General features: G+C 49.6%; 1 long non-coding RNA gene across 1 annotated transcript; it reads left to right on the top strand.

Annotated features, from left to right (window-relative positions):
- The first annotated feature begins 862 nt into the window (after window positions 1-862).
- LOC117516592 lies at window positions 863-15,094 on the top strand. Its single transcript, XR_004562476.1, has 3 exons — window positions 863-873; window positions 13,367-13,370; window positions 14,893-15,094. It is a non-coding gene; the product is annotated as an uncharacterized LOC117516592 (long non-coding RNA).
- Window positions 15,095-23,791: the final 8,697 nt, after the last annotated feature.

Genomic DNA, 23,791 nt, shown 5'->3' with positions numbered 1-23,791 from the left:
TGTGTGTGCTTCCATATCCTAGTACACAATGGTCTAACACAATGTTTATGTTGTACAGTTTGTATAAGCACTACTGATGAACTTGACTGTATGATGGCAATAAAAAGGAACTGAAACTGAACAATATCAACTGTGGTCTAAACATGAAACTAACAAGAAGCCGTGAACTGTAGGTTGTATGTTGTGTCAAAAATGTATGGGCCTTGCTCAAGTAATATAAATTTGATGAGTCAAAATATAAGTTTCTAGCCACTGATGTCGTGATCTAATTGTGTAATATGCAAGTCAGTTCAGAGACAGGTCATTGGGATGTATAAAAACCAAATGATTATGGTTAGAGATGTACAGTGCATCCAGAAAGTATTCACAGTGCTTCACTTTTTCCACATTTTATGTTACAGGCACAGCCTTATTCCAAAATGGATGAAATTCATTTTTCCCCTCAAACTTCTACTCACAACACCCCATAATGACAACATAAAGTTTTGTTTTTCATTTTTGCAAATATATTAAAAATAAACTAAGAAATCACGCGTACATAAATATTCACACCACTTGCTCAATACCTTGTTGATGCACCTTTGGTAGCAATTACAGCCTTAGGTCTTCTTGAATATGATGCCACAAGCTTGGTGCTCCTACCTTTGGGCTGTTTTGCCCATTCTTCTTTGCAGCACCTCTCACGCTCCATCAGGTTGGATGGGGAGTGTCGGTGCACACCCATTTTCAGATCAGATGTTCAATCAGATTCAGGTCTGGGCCACTCAAGGACATTCAGAGAGTTGTCCTGAAGCAGCTCCTTTGATATCTTGGCTGTGTGCTTACGGTCACTGTCCTGTTAGAAGATGAACCGTTGCCCCACTCTGAGGTCAAGTGCTCTGGAGCAGGTTTTTATCCAGGATGTCTCTGTACATTGCTGCATTCATCTTTCCCACAATTCTGACTAGTCTCCCAGTTCCTGTTGCTGGAAAACATCCCCACAGCATGATGCTGCCACCACCATGTTTCACTGTAGGGATGGTGCCTGGTTTCTTCCAAACATGATGCCTGGCATTCATGCCAAAGACTTCAATCTTTGTCTCATCAGACTAGAGAATTTTGTATCTCATGATCTGAGAGTCCTTCAGGTGCCTTTTTGCAAACTCCAGGTGGGCTGTCATGTGCCTTTTACCAAGGCGTGGCTTCCATCTGGTCACTCTACCATACAGGCCTAACTGGTGCAGAGATTATGGTCCTTCTGGAAGGTTCTCCTCTTTCCACAGAGGAATGCTGGAGCTCTGACAGAGTGACCATCAGATTCTTCATCACCTAAGGTCCTTCTCACTCAGTTTAGACATGCGACCAGCTCCGTGAAGAGTCTTGGTGGATTCAAACGTCTTCCATTTATGGATAATAGAGGCCACTGTGCTCATTGGGTCCTTCAAAGCAGTAGAAATGTTTCTGTGCCCTTCCCAAGGTTTGTGCCTCAAGATCATCCTGTGTTGGAGGTCTACAGACAATTCCTTTGACTTCATGCTTGTTTTGTGCTCTGACACGCACTGTCAACTGTGGGACCTTGAAAGCAGACAGGTGTGTACCTTTCCAAGTCATGTCCACTCAAGTGAATTTTCCCCAGGTGGACTCCAATTAAGCTGTAGAAACATCACAAGGCTGCTCAGTGGAAACAGGATGCACCTGAGCTCAATTTTGAGCTTCATGGCAAAGGCTGTGAATACTTATATACATGTGATTTTTTAGCTTTACACACACACATATATATATAAAATAAATTAGCAAAAATTGTGGATAACGTGAAGCGCTGTGAATACTTTCTGAATGCACCATAGTGGCAGATATTCAGATGTATGGATGAATGGAAAACAGACTTAGAGAAGGTACTCTTCATGACCGTCACCCAAACAAGTGTTGTTGGGGTATGAGAAGTTTGTGTTTTTGTAGGTGTGAATCCTGACATACAAGTGCAGTTTACGTGTGCAAAATGTTGGTGGCAGCACTTCACTCAGTCATAAACACAGTTTAGTACACTGAAGCAGGTCTGAGGTCAATTTCTGCATAGGCTGCCTGGGCTGAATTCCAGGGGCCCAAATATATGTAGAGACTCACATTTTTCTTCGTTAAATAACTGCTATCAGGACACTAATATTGCACGATGTCTGCTGACAGCAGCCCCTCAAGAAAGTACAATGTTTTTATGTTTTTGAAGGAAAGTGTTGTGTGGGCCGCCAGAAGAGGAGGTACTGCTGGCTCACCACCAGAGGGCGCCCTGCCTGAAGTGCGGGCTTCAGGCACGAGAGGGCGCAGTCGCCTCACAGGAGCAGCCAGGGTGACAGCTGTCACGCATCACCTGCAACAGCTGTTACCAATCAGCTGATCGGCAGGAGTATATCTGCAGGACGACGTCTCCACCTCTTTGCCGAGATATCGTTTCTACCTAGAAGGTAACGTATCTCTGCTGACGGATTGTATCCTTTTGGATTTTGTGCATTGTTCTGGAGATTACTTTTCCAACGAGAGGTGGAGGTCGCTTTCCTACCGTTCGGATTCCTGGGTGCAAACGCGCCCTCCTTTAATTGTTCTTTGTTCCTCGCCAGCAGTACCAGGTCCGACACGCGGAGGCAGTGGCCACCTGGGAGTTCGGGACTTGGCGGCTCCAGTATTCCCGGGGTCTGGTGGCGGAGGAAACCGTGTGGTTCCAGTTCTACTTTGGAGAGGCGTCTCCTATCTTCGAGCCTGCCCACACGACACCTTTGAGAATTGACTTTTGTCCATTATTGTAATCTGTTGTATTTGTTGTGCACATTCACAACAGTAAAGTGTTGTTATTTGACCTATTCCATTGTCCGTTCATTTGCGCCCCCTGTTGTGGGTCCGTGTACTTACACTTTCCCAACAGGATATCTCGGCCAACGTCATGGACCCCGAGGGGCGTCAACCGGCTGTTGAACGGCCAATGGAAGAGCAGGGCGCACAGGCGTCTGCAGGAGGAATGGTCGGTGAGTTGCAGCGAATCCTCACCGCTTTTACGGCTCGGTTGGATCTAATGACCGAGCAGAACGTCCTCCTTAACCGCAGGGTGGAGGCTCTCGCCGCGCAGGTGGAAGCGCGCCCTCAGGGCGCTGCTGCGGCTCCCCCTCCTGTCGATCCTGTGCGCAACAGTGACGTTCCACAGGTCATTCAACGACCCCTCCCACCTTCCCCTGAAGCATACATAAGCCCTCCAGAGCCGTACGGGGGTTGTGTGGAGACATGCGTGGACTTTCTTATGCAGTGTTCGCTCGTCTTCGCACAACGTCCCGTCATGTACGCGACTGATGCTAGTAAGATAGCTTATGTAATTAATCTGCTTCGCGGCAAGGCACGCGCTTGGGCTACAGCGCTCTGGGAGCAAAATTCACGGCTCCTTCTGACATATGATGGGTTTGTGAGGGAGTTCAGAACAGTGTTTGATCACCCAAATAGAGGAGAGACCGCTTCAGCCGTGCTGCTGTCAATGAGACAGGGGCGCCGGAGCGCAGCTGCTTATGCAGTCGACTTCCGCATCGCGGCTGCGAGGTCCGGCTGGAATAGCACTGTCCTCCGCGCCGCCTTCGTAAACGGACTGTCGTTGGTCCTGAAGGAGCTCCTGGTGGCCAAGGACGAACCGCGGGATTTAGACGGGCTTATTGATCTCGTTATACGATTAGACAATCGGTTAGAAGAACGCCGTCGGGAACGAGACGAAGGGCGTGGCCAGGCATGCGCCGTCCCTCTCCCTTCCGGTTCCGACCGAGTTCCGCCCTCCCCACGCTCCACGGCCTCTACGCTCAGTGTGGTGACAGCTCCCCCTGTTGATGAAGCTATGGACACGAGCAGGGCCAAATTTAGGGCACCAGATAGACAGAGGAGGCTAGCCCGCGGAGCATGCTTTGTTTGTGGCTCAATAGAGCATCAAGTAAGGGACTGCCCCGAGCGGTTAAAACACCAACGCCCGCCCCTAGACACTGGGTTAGGGGTGGGCCAAGACATTCACGTGGGACATACCCATATTGCCACACGACTCCCAGTGACAATCCTTTATGAGGATTTAACCCTGAAGGCCCCAGCACTGGTGGACACGGGCTCTGAAGGGAATCTGTTAGACAGCAGATGGGCCAGGGAGATAGGGCTCCCTCTGGTGGCGCTTACCTCGCCTGTGCAGGTGCGGGCACTAGATGGCTCCCTACTCCCACCAATCACACATAAGAAACCACCAGTAACTCTGGTGGTGTCAGGAAATCACCGGGAGGAGATCGAGTTTTTTGTGACTCCTACTACCTCCCGTGTGATTTTAGGGTTCCCCTGGATGTTAAAACACAATCCCCGGATCGATTGGCCGTCCGGGGTAGTGGTTCAGTGGAGCGAGACCTGCCATCGGGTATGTTTAGGTTCCTCGGTTCCTCCCGGTTCCCAGGCTAAAGAGGAGGTCAGAGTCCCACCCAATCTGGGGATGGTGCCGGTGGAGTACCATGACCTTGTGGATGTGTTCAGTAAGGATCTGGCGCTCACCCTTCCCCCCCACCGTCCGTACGATTGTGCCATTGATTTGGTTCCAGGCGTTGAGTTCCCGTCCAGCAGGCTGTACAACCTCTCACGACCTGAGCGCGAATCAATGGAGACCTACATCCGGGACTCTTTAGCCGCCGGGTTGACCTGGAATTCCACCTCCCCGATGGGTGCAAGTTTCTTTTTTGTGGGTAAAAAAGACAGCGGACTTCGTCCATGCATTGATTATAGGGGACTGAACGAAATCACGGTTCGTAATCGATACCCGTTGCCCCTGTTGGATTCAGTGTTCACGCCCCTGCATGGAGCCCGAATATTCACTAAGCTAGATCTTAGAAATGCGTATCACCTGGTTCGGATCCGGAAGGGAGACGAGTGGAAGACGGCATTTAACACCCCCTTAGGTCACTTTGAGTACCTGGTCATGCCGTTCGGCCTCACAAACGCCCCTGCGACGTTCCAAGCTTTGGTTAATGATGTCTTGCGGGATTTCCTGCACCGATTCGTCTTCGTATATCTAGACGATATACTCATCTTTTCTCCGGATCCTGAGACTCATGTCCGGCATGTACGTCAGGTCCTGCAGCGGTTGTTGGAGAACCGGCTGTTTGTGAAGGGCGAGAAGTGCGAGTTTCACCGCACTTCTTTGTCCTTCCTGGGGTTTATCATCTCCCCCAACTCCGTCGCTCCTGATCCGGCCAAGGTTGCGGCGGTGAGAGACTGGCCCCAACCCACTAGCCGTAGGAAGCTGCAACAGTTCCTCGGCTTTGCAAATTTCTACAGGAGGTTCATTAAGGGCTACAGTCAGGTAGTTAGCCCCCTGACAGCCCTGACCTCACCAAAAATCCCCTTCACCTGGTCGGATCGTTGCGATGCCGCGTTCAAGGAGTTGAAACGACGCTTCTCGTCTGCACCCGTTCTGGTGCAGCCCGATCCTAGTCGCCAGTTAGTGGTTGAAGTGGACGCCTCGGACTCAGGGATAGGAGCTGTGCTTTCCCAGAGCGGGAAGACCGATAAGGTCCTTCACCCGTGTGCCTATTTTTCCCGCAGGTTGATCCCAGCCGAACGGAATTATGACGTCGGCAATCGAGAACTCCTTGCGGTGAAAGAGGCTCTTGAAGAGTGGAGACATCTGTTGGAGGGAACGTCCGTGCCATTCACGGTTTTCACTGACCACCAGAACCTGGAGTATATCAGGACCGCCAAGCGGCTGAACCCCAGGCAAGCCCGCTGGTCACTGTTCTTCGGCCGTTTTGACTTCCGGATCACCTACCGTCCCGGGACCAAAAACCAGAGATCGGATGCCTTGTCCCGGGTACATGAAGATGAAGTCAAAACGGAGTTGTCGGATCCACCGGAACCCATCATCCCGGAGTCCACTATAGTGGCCACCCTCACCTGGGACGTAGAGAGAACCGTCCGGGAGGCCCTGGCACAAAGCCCAGACCCCGGAACTGGGCCGAAGAACAGACTCTACGTCCCACCAGAAGCTAGGGCTGCAGTCCTGGACTTCTGTCACGGCTCTAAGCTCTCCTGTCATCCAGGGGTGTGAAGAACCGTGGCAGTTGTCCGGCAGCGCTTCTGGTGGGCGTCCCTAGAGGCCGACGTCCGGGATTATATCCAGGCCTGCACCACCTGTGCCAGGGGCAAGGCTGACCATCGCAGGGCTTCGGGACTGCTCCAGCCGCTGCCCGTGCCCCATCGCCCCTGGTCCCACATCGGCCTGGATTTTGTCACAGGCCTCCCGCCATCCCAGGGCAACACCACCATTCTCACGATAGTGGACCGATTCTCCAAGGCGGCCCACTTCGTGGCCCTCCCGAAGCTCCCGACGGCCCAGGAGACAGCGGACCTCCTGGTTCACCACGTCGTCCGGCTGCATGGGATCCCAACAGACATCGTCTCCGGTCGCGGTCCCCAGTTCTCCTCGCACGTCTGGAGGAGCTTCTGCCGGGAACTGGGGGCCACGGTGAGTCTCTCATCCGGGTATCATCCCCAGACCAACGGGCAAGCAGAACGGGCCAATCAGGAGATGGAGCAGGCCCTGCGTTGTGTGACAGCCGCGCACCCGGCGGCCTGGAGTACCCATCTGGCCTGGATCGAGTATGCCCATAACAGCCAGGTGTCGTCAGCCACCGGCCTCTCCCCTTTCGAGGTATGTCTGGGGTACCAGCCTCCTTTGTTTCCGGTGGTTGAGGGAGAGGTCGGTGTGCCCTCGGTCCAGGCCCACCTACGGAAGTGCCGTCGGGTGTGGCGTGCCGCCTGTTCTGCCTTGCTGAGGGCCTGGATGAGGACGAAGGCCCATGCAGACCATCGGCGGACCCCGGCCCCTACGTACCGGCCAGGGCAGGCAGTGTGGTTGTCTACCAAGGACATACCCCTTCAAGTGGACTCCCCTAAACTGCAGGACCGGTATATCGGTCCGTTCAAGATCATTAAGGTCATCAGTCCAGCCGCAGTGAGGCTTCAGCTTCCGGCCTCACTGCGGATCCATCCTGTTTTCCACGTGTCCCGGATCAAGCCCCATCACACCTCACCCCTCTGTACTCCCGGTCCGGCACCACCTCCTGCCCGGATCATCGATGGCGAGCCGGCTTGGACTGTGCGCCGGCTCTTAGATGTCCGTAGGATGGGACGGGGCTTCCAGTATTTGGTGGACTGGGAGGGGTATGGACCTGAAGAACGCTCCTGGGTGAAGAGGAGCTTCATCCTGGACCCGGCCCTCCTGGCCGATTTCTACCGCCGCCACCCGGACAAGCCTGGTCGGGCGCCAGGAGGCGCCCGTTGAGGGGGGGGTCCTGTTGTGTGGGCCGCCAGAAGAGGAGGTACTGCTGGCCCACCACCAGAGGGCGCCCTGCCTGAAGTGCGGGCTTCAGGCACGAGAGGGCGCAGTCGCCTCACAGGAGCAGCCAGGGTGACAGCTGTCACGCATCACCTGCAACAGCTGTTACCAATCAGCTGATCGGCAGGAGTATATCTGCAGGACGACGTCTCCACCTCTTTGCCGAGATATCGTTTCTACCTAGAAGGTAACGTATCTCTGCTGACGGATTGTATCCTTTTGGATTTTGTGCATTGTTCTGGAGATTACTTTTCCAACGAGAGGTGGAGGTAGCTTTCCTACCGTTCGGATTCCTGGGTGCAAACGCGCCCTCCTTTAATTGTTCTTTGTTCCTCGCCAGCAGTACCAGGTCCGACACGCGGAGGCAGTGGCCACCTGGGAGTTTGGGACTTGGCGGCTCCAGTATTCCTGGGGTCTGGTGGCGGAGGAAACCGTGTGGTTCCGGTTCTACTTTGGAGAGGCGTCTCCTATCTTCGAGCCTGCCCACACGACACCTTTGAGAATTGACTTTTGTCCATTATTGTAATCTGTTGTATTTGTTGTGCACATTCACAACAGTAAAGTGTTGTTATTTGACCTATTCCATTGTCCGTTCATTTGCGCCCCCTGTTGTGGGTCCGTGTACTTACACTTTCCCAACAGAAAAGGTATAATAAGTTGCCTCATGCCTCCTTTTGGAGGTTTTCTGGGTGTATTCAACAGGGAGGTAATCCAGAGGTAAATCCAGAACAAACACAAAAGATTTTGGAACCCATATGTCTCAGGAACACACTGAGATCCTACAGGAGAAGCTGGAAGAAGAGGCTTGAGAGAAGGACAGAAAGGGTGCTTTGCAGGATTGTGTGTAACTGTAATTATGAAGAGTTGAATGCAAATGAGACATTTCATTGTATGTATATGTACAATGACAATAAAGGTATTATTATTATTCATTCATTCATTCATCTTCTACCGCTTAGTCCAATTAAGGGTCGCGGGGGGCTGGAGCCTATCCCAGCAGTCATAGGGCGCGAGGCGGGGTACACCCAGGACAGGACGCCAGTCTGTCGCAGGGCCACAAATAGACAAACAAACACAGACACACCCACACACACACCTACGGACAATTTTAAAGAGTCCAATCCACCTAACCCGCATGTCTTTGGATGTGGGAGGAAACCGGAGCACCCGGAGGAAACCCATGCAAACACGGGGAGAACATGCAAACTCCACAGAGAAAGGCCACGGGAATTGAACCCACAACCTTCCCGCTGTGAGGCAACAGTGCTAACCACTAAGCCACCGTGCTGCCCATTATTATATTATTATTATTATTATAAGTGGTTTCAATGTATAAAAAGTTGTTTTTACTGCTGCTTCAGCACAAACAGATTTTGACAGAGGAACTATGTGTATTAGAGTTTAGGCTTTGTCTTTCCTTGTGTGTCTTGTCGTTTTCGTCCTCTCATGTTTGTCTCAGTCTGTCGCAGTCTGTCTCTGTGTTGCTGGGTGTGGACTCTGGGTTCCCTCCTCCGGCCTGCCCGTCTGATCCTCTGCAGCTGCTGAGTCTGCTCACCTACAACCTATCTCCAGTCAAGCCACTACAGGATTTAACCATGGCTCAGACATCCAGACATGGCCAGATCTTTCAGTCTCCATTGTGATCCTCCACGCCTGATCCACCAAAATTCTAGGTGTTCATCATACTTCCATTGGTCTGGGTACAGGTCATGAGAGTCATCGTCCTCGTCGTCGTCGTCTTTCCCCAGGAGTGGATATGATGCTGGACACCCTCCTGGTCCTGGACTTATTGCTGTGGTTATCATTCTATTTACAAGGCCTCGGAGACATGGAATACAACAACATCCACACAATGTTAGAATCGCAGCAAATACTGCTATAGACACTAATAGTGAAGAAATCAAAGACCTCCATTTTCCCATCCCTTCCAGCCACCAATCCCAGCCTTCGGTGTTTACTCCACTGTGCTCTTTCATCTTCCTGTTCAACGTCCTCAGCCCGTCGATGGCTTGAGTGAGACTGCCATCTGCAGCTGTGTTGTTGGGAATGAATGTGCAGCATTGTTCTCCGAACATGGCACAAACACCTCCTTTCTCTGCCAACAACATATCCAGAGCAATACGGTTCTGGAAGGCCATAAGGGATGTGGCTTCTAACTGTGAATGGACAGCCTTAAATCCTTCTTCAGTCCAATTTCCTAATTTCTGTACATTGTAGTGGATGTAGTTTATTCTGTCCACGTTTTTATTAATGGAACACCACCAACAGATGGAAGATTCGAATCCAGCTGCTATTTGATCAACCAGTTTATACTCGTCAGGCACTCCTCTGGGGACTCCTATTGCATCAATATATGTTGGATTTCCCACTCCTTTCCAATCTCTTTTTACTCTATGTCTGGCTATGCCTTTCTGCCAATCTTCAGGAATAAGAGAGGCTGCATATGTCGTAACGTCTTCAGGGGTCATGGGTATAGCTTTAACTGGTAACAATAATGATATTAATGCACAATAACCTGACACATTTCGTGGCAGTCTGTCAAAGATTCTGTTATCACCACACCACCACCATACGTCACTCCTACCGACAGGTTTGAATGTGGGAGTACTATGGACCACATCCTTACACCAGGCAGTGTGGTTTAAGCTACCCAAAGTCTTACTTGTCCCTGTCAAGTTTACACATGTATGGTTGGCATGCCCAACTTTGCTTGAAAATAAAGGTTTAATCTTAGTCAATTTGGTCAATGGATAGATCTTGTCCCACTTAGAACAATTGTTGTTTGCTGCAATGTATGTCTGTGTCATTACAGTCAGCAGACAGTCTTTGGGTAATGCTGCCGGTATTACCTGTAATATAGGTCTGGGTCCCATACATACAACACAGTCCTTCTTTGCTGCTAGTCCTGCTTGTTCTGCCATTAAAAGCCAATTGTTATTTTGTCCACTAATTCCTGTAGTTACTAGGAACCAGTCATCTGCCTTCATGTCTTTTGTGCCTTGTACGGACATCCCCTTTGCTTGTATGGGCACCCCCTTTGCTTGTATGGACACCCCCTTTGACGTACTTAATTCTGTCAATATTGGTTGCTGTATTGGTTGTAGCGAATTTAACAAGGTGTGTGGCTCTGGAACACATGGTGCTCTTGTAATCACAGCAGCATTTACTGCCTGCAGATCTTGAATCATTCTCCATCCCACTGAGGGCGGAGCCTTTTTTACAGGAAATATGGGTGTGTTACATGTTGGACTTCAGGTCCATTAAGGTGGTAAGAATTTCTAATGTTTTCTATATCCTGCATAAATCCCTCGATATCGACATGTGGCGATGGTATCATGTCGACTGCTGCTTTGATATCATCAGCATTCCATGTTCGATATACGAGCATGGTTGATCGATGTCCTGCTGTTCCTGCACGAGGATTTGGTACTTCTATCATAGGATAGGCATCTCCCTGGTCACTGTGTTCCACCATGGGAGGGGCTGTAGGCACTTTCGCTTGACTGCGTGTTTGTGATTTTTCGTGTTTTTCACTTTTTACCTTAGGTTTTACTGCCAAATCATACTGTGGTGGCGGTACATCATCATCCTCTGGTAGAGGAGGATATAAAGGTGTTGTTGTCACCGACGATCCAGCCGGCGGTGGTTGTTGAGGCTGTTCTGATTCTCTGTGCTGAATTATCACATCTTCTTCTGCCTTACCTACAGCTTTCTTTTTCCTTGCTTTCTCTAATCGTCGCTTCTCTGCTCCCTTCCGTCTGTTCTCTGCTTCCTCATCCCAAAATGCCACTAAATCGGCCCCTACTTTCTGCATCTTTTTCTCATCACCTTTATGTTCCCGTTCTAACTCCTTCTTTAGCTTCTGTATACTGACCAGGTTCAGTCGTCCGTCAAAGTCATGTTTATTTATCCAGGTCTCCAATTTCTTTGTTGCTTTTGGATTTTTTGCTTCCATAAATTTCCAGTCGTCAGTTGATAAATTTTCCTTATTTTTAGACGTCTTACCCCCCATTTTTATTATCCCTTGTTATAATTTGGACTTCAGACGGGGGCACACCTAGGGTGTTCTAAATCTGAAGTTTTCACTTTCTTTGGACGTGACAGTTAATTCGCCGTCGTGTGGTTGATTCCTTTCACCTCCCCGTAGGAAGCGGAATCACTTGCCTTCGCTTCCACACACACGGTTGTCACTAACGTTGTCCAAAGTATTACACTTTCACACAGTTATTCTATTCACACTTACACAAAACACTATTTACACATAGAAACACTTTTAATAACCGTACGCGTATTCTTAGGCCAGGGGAGCTCGCCCTCCCGTGGAATTTAACTAATGTCCTGCATTAGGGGACTCCACCGTCCCTGCGAGATTTAACTGCCTTTTTACAGTGCACGTATGTCTACCCGGGATTTCCTTTACGTATTTAAAACAGAGGAGTCCGTACCCTCCTTCGGAATTTAACTACGTGCGTCCCTCGCAACCGTAGAGGAGTCCGCCCTCCTCGCGGATTTTAACTGCTTTACATTAACAGACGATTCCACGCCATCGCTTACGGAGTTTAACTGTTTTATGTGATCTGATCACCACTCACTCAGTACTGTTACAAAGAAATTCTACTCACTGACTCGACCTCCTGTCTGTCTTCTTCTGGAAAATCTCGTCAACCAGACGATGCCAACGGTGGTCGACAAATTGCAGACACGATCAATCGATCGGACCTTGGCCAAGGATTTACGTCTGGACTTGACGACCTCCGCCGGACACCTCCGGTGTTGTTGAGATCCCGGACGAGCCCCCAGTCAATGTTGGGTATTTTCTCCTCCAAACATTCTTAAAACCTTGATAAGACAAACAGAGTCAAGAAACACCAGTGAGACAGAAAGTCAAATATATCTTGCGCGGAGTGCAGTCAGGCTGTACACCAAGGCTACACTAAAGTCTGGCCTGCGCTCCCGCTCTTTTTATTAGAGAAGCCCTCACCACATCATAAAACTTGTCCTAAGGGTGGGGGGGACGATGCAAGACAAGTTTCTTCCCGTAACATAAACACATACGTCAATAAGTGCAGCTGTAAGGAAAAACAGTTTCTTTCTTTTAATCTTATCGTCGAAGGTCAGCACATCCTGTTCATCTGTTGCAGTTATCAGCTGTTCTGCATCTGCCTGGAGTGTCCTGTTCTTCACACTAAGCATCACATCAAAACAACCTCCAGTTCTTTTACTCCCAGTTCAGCCTGACCCCATCATGCTTCACTCCCAGTCGTTAGCGGCTACAAAAACAAAGTTGTATAATAATAATAAGTACATCCAGCTCTTCATTCCCAGTTCAGATTGACCCCAGCATGCTAAAACAAGGTTGAATAACAAGTACATGCTCAGGGTTACGTTAAGACAGGTGCAAAACAGCACAACACCGTTTTCATGAGAAAGAAGACAAAGGTACAAATGTTTAACAGTGATAACATATATACAAAATCTTTAACACTAGGTGCCATCTACCTTGCTTTAGACTTCAGGTGCCAGTTTGATTCACTCATATTCAACTCTGCTGCCCTGCTCAGCTGTTCCTGTCCTCCACTGTCAGACCACTCCAGCCAAGCCTGCCTACATCTCACCAAAATAAACTGTATAAGCTGTTCTCTGTCTCCAGGTTGTTAATCATCACAATCTGTGGAAATTGTCAAGCTTTGCAGTTCTGTTCCACATTCAGAGGTGCGTGGTGATGCCGATACCTTGGATGCAATTGAGTGGCCAAAGCTGATGACTGGATGCCTTCAACACTACAGTATTTCAGAAGATACGTGGGCATCACTGAATAGCTGGGTGGCAAATGAACAGTTATTCAGGAAAACTCAGATGAGGTTGATTACATGCATTATGAGGGAACATCAGTGATGACATTTTGGCCATGTGGTGTGCTTCTCTGGTCGTGATCCAGTATGCAGGTGCCTCATTGTTCATAATCCCAACCACTGGAACAGGCCAAGGGACAAATAAACACAGCCAAGTCAGGTATGGGGTTGTGATGGAGGCCAGCAGGAGTTGCTGTGCAATAGTAGTCAGTAAACCTCACTCCCCAACAGTTAATAGGATTCTCTGTCCAGAGGGCTAGAACCCAGGTTTTTGGCCTTCTGGTCAGAGCATACCCATGCCGGAGATTGTGACTTTGTGCGTAGCGAGTGGGAGGAGTCAACACAACGCATCCCTCTCGGTCCAGTTGACACTGATGTGTCTGTAGCTGGTTATCTGGACACCAACTGAGCGCCTGCACATGGAGTTGGACATTTCATTCGACAAAGTCTTTACAGACATACATATGAAACACCTCCAGAATTTCTACTTTTCTCATCTGCTTCCAACATTAGTGGATGAATTTGTTGCAAAGAAGGTTCTGCACTGCCCCAAATATCTGAATGTCTTAAAAATAGTCATCACTTATCAGGTGTAATGTGTGTTACAGACAACAAAAGGGCCTCTAAATTTTTCAATTTTTTTCTATTTATTTTCATTTATATATCACCAAATCACAACAGAGTTGCCTCAAGGCGCTTCACACAAGTAAGGTCTAACCTTATTAACCCCCAGAGCAACAGTGGTAAGGAAAAAGTCCCTCTCAGGAAGAAACCTCAAGCAGACCAGACTCAAAGGGGTGACCCTCTGCTTGGGCCATAGTACAGACACAAATTACAGAACAATTGAGAGAAACAATTCACAAAACGAATATACAGGAAATGCTGTTGGTGCACAGGACAGAAGGGTCTCCAGCACAAATACACCTCCCATCTCTGGATGGAGCTGCACCCTAAACAGAGAGAAAAAAAAACAGAATCAGGCATCAGAAAGACAAGAAATACTGTATAATTTGCCAGAATTAAACAACAAGAAAACAGAAGAAATACTAAGGTGATTGCCGGCCACTAGCCCTAAACTTCACTAAAAGACTCAGAATTTAGGTAAAGTTGAGGCCGCGGCCCGCTCCATTTCCTAATCAAATGAATTAAAACAGCAAAAAGCGGAAAACAAACTATACCAGTATGCTAGCCATTCGAAAGGGAAAATAAGTGCGTCTTAAGTCTGGACTTGAATGTTTCCACAGAATCTGACTGTTTTGTTGATGCAGGGAGATCATTCCACAGAACAGGGGCATGGTCAGAGAAAGCTCTATGACCTGCAGACTTCTTATTCACCCTAGGGACACAAAGTAGTCCTCCACCCTGAGAATGCAAAACCCGGGCCGGTACATAAGGTTTAATTAGTTCAGTTAGGTAGGGAGGTGCCAGTCCATGAACTAGTAGCAGAACCTTAAAATCTGATCTCACTGGGACATGAATCCAGTGAAGGGATGCCAAATGGGTGTAATGTGGTTGCACTTTCTGCTTCATGTCCAATTGGAGAGCCCTAATGCTGGGCTGCGGTAAACCAGAAAATAGAACATTGCAGTAATCCAATCTAGAAGAGATAGACGCATGGATCAGGGTCTCAGCATCAGCCATAGACAGGATGGGACGAATCTTCGCTATATTTTGCAGGTGGAAGAAAGCAGTCCTTGTAATATTTGTAATGTGGAGGTCCAAGGACAATGTAGGATCAAAAATTACCCCAAGGTTCCTCACTTCATCAGTGTGATGTAGGACACATGAGCTTAGGCTGAGCGTTAACTGGTCAAATTGATGCCGATGTCTCACTGGACCAAGAACCATCATTTCAGTCTTATCAGAGTTTAAAAGTGGGAAGTTTCTAGACATCCAACTTCTCATTGATGCAAGGCAATCTTCTAAGGATTTTATGTAAACAAGATTATCAGCAGTTATCAGCATGTATAACTGAATATCATCAGCATAGCAGTGAAAGGTAATCCCAAAACGCCGCTGAACTTCACTGAATGAAGGAAAATAAAGAAGGATGGAAATAAGACACTTTCAGTTTATTTTTTATTGTTACAAGGAAAACAGTGTTTTCAGTACATATTTAATATAATCTCATCTCATCTCTACCCATTTATCTGAGATTGGGTCATGGGCATTTTCAATATATGTTCCAAAAAAAAAAACAACAACAACAACAACTACAACAACAACAAAAACTGTTATGTACATACCACATTTTCCACCATAAGCATTAAAAATAAACATGACTATTCCAGAGGAGGAAACCACCACTAAATACTTAACTGTGTGTTATTTGCATAATTGTGACTGTATGTAATGATGTAATGAGCATCTTTCATTTCTTGTTGTTTAAAAATCTCCATTTGATTTTTCTCCTCCTCCACTTTCCTCTGTGCACGTTCCCTGAGCTCGCTCCCGACATCTACCCACTGAGTGGCTGTATCCACAACCCCAAATCAAAGAAGCAGTACGCTGCTTTGAAAATAAAAGTGTCAGTACCACCTCTGAATCATGCTCAGAGAACTGCAAGACTTGGTCACAGTGTTATAGCTATCATTTCCTCACAATTAAATGTATATGCCTCAATTTAAAAGAACAAATGAAAACAATGTTTAATTTAATTAATGTTTAATTTATTCAGAAGACCATTTATCTGAAAATAGAGTTAAATTAATCATCAGTGAGTGATCATCTATTTTCCATACCCGCTTATTCCAATTAAGGGTCACTGGGGGACAGAGCCTATCCCAGCAGTCACTGGACCTGATCCACCCTGGACAGGACGCCAGTCTATCACAGGGCCACATATAGACAGACAAACAGATTTACACATACACGCACACCTAACCTGCATGTCTGTAAATGTGGGAGGAAGCCGGAGCACCCAGAGGGAACCCGCGCAAATACAGGGAGAACATGCAAACTCCACACAGGAAGGCCCCAGGCATGGACAGGCCATCTGGCATACCGGGCAATGCCCGGTGGGCCGATGCAGATTTTTTGGACAGCTGTCATAATTTAAGCAAAAAGTATGTTATAAATAATTTGTATCAATCGCGACGGCCCATTGGTTGATTTTCTTGAAGGACATTGAGCCAATCCAAGGAAATCTCTCAACCATCCTCGGCTCGCCCCTCCCATGTGGGGCAAGCATGTATTTGCCTCAGGTTTCTGTGTAGGCTCTCAGTTGTCCAGGTGGTTTCCATAGTAGAGAAGCTTGAATCTTCGACTGGACTGGGTTGCTTGACGTGAGGACGTTTCGCTTCAAATCACCGAAGCTTCCTCAGCTAAAATTCTTGCTCTGGTAGTCTGACTTCTGTCTTGACTCTTGTAGAGAAGAATAAACCAGAAGCCAACAAAAGCTGGAGTTTTTTAACCTAACCAGACCTCACCTACCGAGAGGCTGACTGCTATAGGCTAGTGACTAAACAATAGCTCTAATTAGCACCTATTGTGCTAATTAGCACCTATTGTGCTATAGTGAATGACTCATTACCATGCAACCCAGCAGCAACCCAAGCAACCCAGTCCAGTCGAAGATTCAAGCTTCTCTACTATTTTTGCCTCAAGTATTTGCCTTTGTGGTGCGGCCATGCAATCTCAAATTTTAACCTTGGATTGTCAAATATATGCTTTGGTGCACATATGAATGTTATGGGTTCGAGTTGAACGCTCCTTTACGTTGTCGTGGGCTTTTGCTTCTGTGTATTGCTTGGCACTGGTGCGGACGAGTCCCTGGTGAGTGGCTGACGTAGTGGCTAGAGGTGGAGAGTCGAACAATTATTTACACTAATTCAATTTCATTGTTTAACTGTTGATAACCGTCTCCATAAAAAGATAGACATGTCAAATATTATCTTAGGTACCCACGTCGGATAAAGGAATAATCCAGATTATATATTCGGTGGATACAATATGCTGACGTCACAGATGAAGACCAAAATTTTACAATAGGCATAATCATTTGTGAGACTTATTTGGATGATTGTTATAGCACGATTGTATTAGTACGATTTCAAAATTATTGGAGATGCTTAAAAGGACCTTGTTAACATTTATCATGGTATAGTAAAATAATGGATGAAATCTCAGGGGGATTATACCACCAAGTTAGTGAAGGTTTGTGCTGATTCATATTGGTATTGAGAGGGACATATACTAAAACATACCCTTTTGCATGAATGAATGAATGAATTTATTTGGCACACAAACTCAACAGTAACAAAAAACTGATACACAAGACAATTCCATCGTGACATGTGTGACCAAAAGGGGGTGAGCAGAAGCAAAGCTTATACACGCCCACCCCTTATATACATACAAACATACATATATACTCATTACCAACCTCCAGAGCAAGCACACAGGCGACCGTGGTAAGGAAAAACTCCCTCCGATGTATTGAGGAAGAAACCTCAAGCAGACCAGACTCTAAGGGGTGACCCTCTACTTGGGCCATGCTACAAACACATTTAACACAACACAAACTCAAGTCCCATCATCATAAACATCTCTAGTGTAGATACATACATATATACACATACCTACATACACACATACCTACAACCCCTGGCAAAAATTATGGAATCACCGGCCTCAGAGGATGTTCATTCAGTTGTTTAATTTTGTAGAAAAAAAAGCAGATCACAGACATGACACAAAACTAAAGTCATTTCAAATGGCAACTTTCTGGCTTTAAGAAACACTATAAGAAATCATGAAAAATAATTGTGGCAGTCAGTAACGGTTACTTTTTTAGACCAAGCAGAGGGAAAAAATATGGACTCACTCAATTCTGAGGAAAAAATTATGGAATCACCCAGTAAATTTTCATCCCCAAAACTAACACCTGCATCAAATCAGATCTGCTCGTTAGTCTGTATCTAAAAAGGAGTGATCACACCTTGGAGAGCTGTTGCACCAAGTGGACTGACATGAATCATGGCTCCAACATGAGAGATGTCAACTGAAACAAAGGACAGGATTTGTTGTGTGGGCCGCTGAAGAGGAGGTACTGCTGGCCCACCACCACCAGATGGCGCCCTGCTTGAAGTGCGGGCTTCAAGCACGAGAGGGCATCATAGCAACCGGGAGTGACAGCTGTCACTCGTCATCAGCACCAGCTGTCACTCATCCACATCACCACCACCATAAAGGCCGGACTGCAACTCCCCGCCGAGAAATCAGCTACCTTGGAGGTAATTCTCTGCTGTAATGAAAACTGAATAATAGTCTGAACTCTTTTGCAGCCATTTTCCTGTGGTGTTTCCTTATCTGCTGGATTGGCATTTGGTGTAATTAGCGACGGCTTCGCCTCACACCCCAACCAGATAAGTGGTTAAACAGGAGCTGCACGAGTATGTGATTGGAGGTGGAGGTGCTCCCTCCCAAAAGAACACAGACTGTGGGATTACTGAGTGTGCGTACTCACACTCACCTGTGCTGTTTTTGTTCTCTGCCAGCAGTGTCAGGTCTGACAGCTGGAGACGGTGGCCACCTGGGGACTCAGGACTTGGCGGCTCCGGTGTTCTTTAGATCCGTTGGCGGTGAGGGCCGTGTGGGATCCGGCTCGGTTCTGGACGGGCGTCTCCTATCCTCAAGCATGCCCACACGTCACCCAATGTGTAACTGACTGTAGTTCCAAACTTGTTGTTGTCTGTATTCCGTTGTGCACAATTTACAACATTAAATTGTTACTGTTTGGCTTATCCATTGCCCGTTCATTTACGCCCCTTGTTGTGGGTCCGTGTACCTACACTTTCACAACAGGATTTCTCGGCCAGCGTCATGGATCCCGAGGGGCGTCAACCATCGCTTGAACAGCCAATGGAAGAGCGAGGTGCACAGGCGCCAGCAGGAGGCGTGTTAGGTGAGCTGCAGCACATCTTAACCGCTTTTACTGCTCGGTTGGACTTAATTACCGAGCAGAGCATTGTTCTCAATCGAAGGATGGAGGCTCTCACCGCCCAGGTGGAAGCGCATGCCCAGGGCACTGCTGCAGCACCTCCTCCTGCTGACCAAATGCCAGAAACAGACATTCCACTGGTCGTTCAACGAACCCCCCCCCCCCCCCCCCCCACCTTCCCCTGAAGCATACATAAGCCCTCCGGAGCCGTAAGGAGGCTGTGTGGAGACGTGCGCGGACTTTTTGATGCAGTGCTCGCTCATCTTTTCACAGCGTCCCGTCATGTACGCGTCAGACGCTAGCCGGGTGGCTTACGTTATAAATTTGCTTTGAGGAGAGGCACGCGCCTGGGCTACGGCGCTCTGGGAGCAGATTCACGGCTACTAACGACATACGCTGGGTTTGTGAGGGAGTTCCGACAGGTGTTCGACCACCCTCATAGAGGCGAGAGCGCTTCAAGCGTGCTGCTGTCGATAAGACAGGGGTGTCGGAGCGCAGCGAAGTATGCAGTCGACTTCCGCATCGCGGCAGCGCGAGCTGGCTGGAATTCTGTTGCGCTCTGCGCCGCCTTTGTAAACAGACTGTCCCTGGTCCTTAAGGAGCACCTGGTGGTGAAGGACGAGCCACGGGATTTAGACGGGCTTATCGACCTGGTTATACGGTTAGACAACCGATTAACAGAACACCGACGGGAGTGAGACGAAGGGCGTGGTCAGGCACAAGCCGTCCCTCTTCCTCCCGGGTCCGAAATGGAGCTGACTTCCCCACGCTCCATAGCCAGGGCACTCCACGTGACGACAGCTCCCCCTGCTGACGTTGCTATGGAAACGAGCAGGGCTAAAAGGCGATCAGATCAGAGACAAAGGAGGCTGATCCGTGGGGAGTGTTTTCTCTGCAGCTCAACCGAGCACACACAGAAAAAATGCCCCAAACAGTTAATACAGCAGCACTCGTCCTTAGAGACTGGGCTAAGGGTGGGTCACAATACCCACGCGGGGAGACCCCGAAAATCTGCACGCATCCCAGTCACGATCCTGAGTGCGGATCTAACCCTTCACGCCCCAGCACTGGTGGACACGGGGTCAGAGTGGAATCTGCTGGATAGCAGAAGGGCAAAGGAGGTTGGGCTCCCTCTAGTGGCCTTACCGTCACCATTGTCGGTGCGGGCACTAGATGGCACTCTTCTTCCACTAATCACACACCAGACACAGCCAGTGACATTGGTTGCGTCTGGAAATCACAGGGAGGAGATTGTGTTTTATGTAACACCTTCTACCTCCCGAGTGATTCTGGGTTTTCCATGGGTGTTAAAACACAATCCCCAGATTGATTGGTCGTCTGGGGTTGTGGTTCAGTGGAGCGAAACCTGCCATCGGGAGTGTTTAGGATCCTCGGTTCCACCCAGTGTGACAGCTAAGGAGGAGGTTTTAGTCCCCCCCAATCTGGCGGCGGTGCCAGCCGAGTGCCATGACCTTGCTGACGTCTTCAGCAAGGATCTGGCACTCACGCTGCCCCTGCACCGTCCATACGATTGTGCCATTGATTTGATCCCGGGCGCTGAGTACCCGTCCAGCAGGCTGTACAACCTCTCACGTCTGGAACGCGAATCAATGGAGACCTACATCCGGGACTCGTTAGCTGCCGGGTTGATCCGGAACTCCACCTCCCCGATGGGTGCTGGTTTCTTTTTTGTGGGCAAGAAAGACGGCGGACTCCGTCCATGCATTGATTACAGAGGGCTGAACGAGATCACGGTTCACAACCGATACTCGTTACCTCTGTTGGATTCAGTGTTCACGCCCTTGCATGGAGCCCAAATTTTCACAAAATTGGATCTTAGGAATGCTTATCACCTGGTTCGGATCCGGGAAGGAGACGAGTGGAAGACGGCATTTAACACCCCGTTAGGTCACTTTGAGTACCTGGTCATGCCGTTCGGCCTCACCAATGCGCCCGCGATGTTCCAAGCGTTGGTTAATGACGTCTTGCGGGACTTCCTGCATCGGTTTGTCTTCGTATATCTAGACGATATACTCATCTTTTCTCCGGATCCTGAGACCCATGTCAAGCATGTACGTCAGGTCCTGCAGCGGTTGTTGGAGAACCGGCTGTTTGTGAAGGGCGAGAAGTGCAAGTTTCACCGCATTTCTTTGTCCTTCCTGGGGTTCATAATCTCCTCCAACTCTGTCACCCCTGATCCAGCCAAGGTTGCGGCGGTGAGAGATTGGCCCCAACCAACAAACCATAGGAAACTGCAACAGTTCCTCGGTTTTGCAAATTTCTACCGGAGGTTCATCAGGGGCTACAGTCAGGTAGTTAGCCCCCTGACAGCCCTGACCTCCATAAAAGTCCCCTTCACCTGGTCGGATCGGTGCGAAGCCGCGTTTAGGGAATTGAAACGCCGGTTCTCGACTACACCAGTTCTGGTGCAGCCCGATCCCAATCGCCAGTTTACAGTTGAAGTGGACGCCTCTGACTCAGGGATAGGAGCCGTGCTATCCCAGAGTGGGGAGTCCGACAAGGTTCTCCATCCATGTGCCTACTTTTCCCGCAGGTTGACCTCGGCTGAAAGGAACTATGACGTCGGCAATCGTGAACTTCTTGCGGTGAAGGAGGCTCTTTAGGAGTGGAGACACCTGTTGGAGGGAGCATCAGTACCATTTACGGTTTTCACGGACCATTGGAACCTGGAGTACATTCGGACCGCCAGGCGTCTGAAGCCCAGGCAAGCCCCCTGGTCACTGTTTTTCAGGCGTTTTGACTTTCGGATCACCTACCGCCCCGGGACGAAGAACCAACGATCTGACGCCCTGTCCCGGGTGCACAAAGAGGAGGTCAAGACAGAGCTGTCAGACCCGACGGAAACCATTATCCCCGAGTCCACTGTCGTGGCCACCCTCACCTGGGACGTGGAGAAGACCGTCCGGGAGGCCCTGACACGGAGCCCAGACCCGGGGACAGGTCCGAAGGACAAATTGTACGTCCCACCAGAGGTCAGGGCTGCGGTCCTAGACTTCTGTCATGGTTCCAAGCTCTCCTGTCATCCAGGGGTGCGAAGGACCGTGGCAGTGGTCCGGCAGCGCTTCTGGTGGGCGTCTATGGAAGCCGACATCCGGGAGTATGTCCAGGCCTGCACCACCTGTGCCAGGGGCAAAGCTGACCACCACAAGGCCCAAGGCCTCCTCCAGCCTCTGCCCGTGCCTCATCGCCCCTGGTCTCACATCGGCCTGGACTTTGTCACGGGCCTCCCGCCGTCCCAGGGCATGACTACCATCCTCACGATAGTGGACCGGTTCTCCAAGGCGGCCCACTTCGTGGCCCTCCCGAAGCTCCCGACGGCCCAGGAGACTGCAGACCTCCTGGTCCACCACGTCGTGCGTCTGCATGGGATTCCATCAGATATTGTCTCAGACCGTGGTACTCAGTTCTCCTCTCAGGTCTGGAGGAGTTTCTGCAGGGAACTGGGGGCCACCGTGAGTCTCTCGTCCGGGTACCATCCTCAGACGAACGGACAAGCAGAGCGGGCGAACCAGGAATTGGAGCAGGCCCTCCGCTGTGTGACCTCCGCACACCCGATGGCCTGGAGTAACCACCTGGCCTGGATCGAGTACACTCATAATAGCCAAGTATCGTCTACTACCGGCCTCTCCCCGTTTGAGGTGTGTTTGGGGTACCAGCCCCCATTGTTCCGGCTAGTGGAGGGAGAGGTCGGGGTGCCCTCGGTCCAGGCCCATCTGAGAAGGTGCCGTCGGGTGTGGCGTACCGCCCGCTCTGCCCTGCTCAAAGCCCGGACGAGGGCCAAGAACCATGCAGACCGCCAGCGTGCCCCTGCCCCTACGTATCAGCCTGGGCAGGAGGTTTGGCTTTCCACAAAAGACATTCCCCTGCAAGTGGAATCCCAGAAGTTAAAGGACAGATACATTGGACCTTTCACCATACTCAAAATCCTCAGTCCAGCCGCAGTGAAGCTGAAGCTGCCAGCTTCGCTGCGGATCCACCCGGTTTTCCATGTGTCATGCATCAAACCTCACCACGTTTCACCCCTCTGTACCCCCGGACCGGTGCCGCCTCCTGCCCGGATCATTGACGGGGAGCCGGCTTGGACCGTGCGCCGGCTCCTGGACGTCCGTCGGAAGGGCCGGGGGGTTCCAGTATTTGGTGGACTGGGAGGGGTATGGACCCGAAGAACGCTCCTGGGTGAAGAGGAGCTTCATCCTGGACCCGGCCCTCCTGGCCGACTTCTAACGGCGGCACCCGGACAAGCCTGGTCAGGCGTCAGGAGGCGCCCGTTGAGGGGGGGGTCCTGTTGTGTGGGCCGCTGTAGATGAGGTACTGCTGGCCCACCACCACCAGATGGTGCCCTGCTTGAAGTGCGGGCTTCAAGCACGAGAGGGCGTCATAGCAACCGGGAGTGACAGCTGTCACTCGTCATCAGCACCAGCTGTCACTCATCCACATCACCACCACCATAAAGGCCGGACTGCAACTCTACCTCCCCGCCGAGAAATCAGCTACCTTGGAGGTAATTCTCTGCTGTACTGAGAACTGAATAATAGTCTGAACTCTTTTGCAGCCGTTTTCCTGTGATGTTTCCTTATCTGCTGGATTGGCGTTTGGTGTAATTAGCGATGGCTT

Source organism: Thalassophryne amazonica, chromosome 9 (genome assembly GCF_902500255.1).
Source record: "Thalassophryne amazonica chromosome 9, fThaAma1.1, whole genome shotgun sequence".
NCBI classification, from domain to species: Eukaryota; Metazoa; Chordata; class Actinopteri; order Batrachoidiformes; family Batrachoididae; genus Thalassophryne; species Thalassophryne amazonica.
The sequence above is the reverse complement of the archived record's forward strand: the minus strand, read 5'-3'. Positions and strand labels throughout refer to the sequence as shown.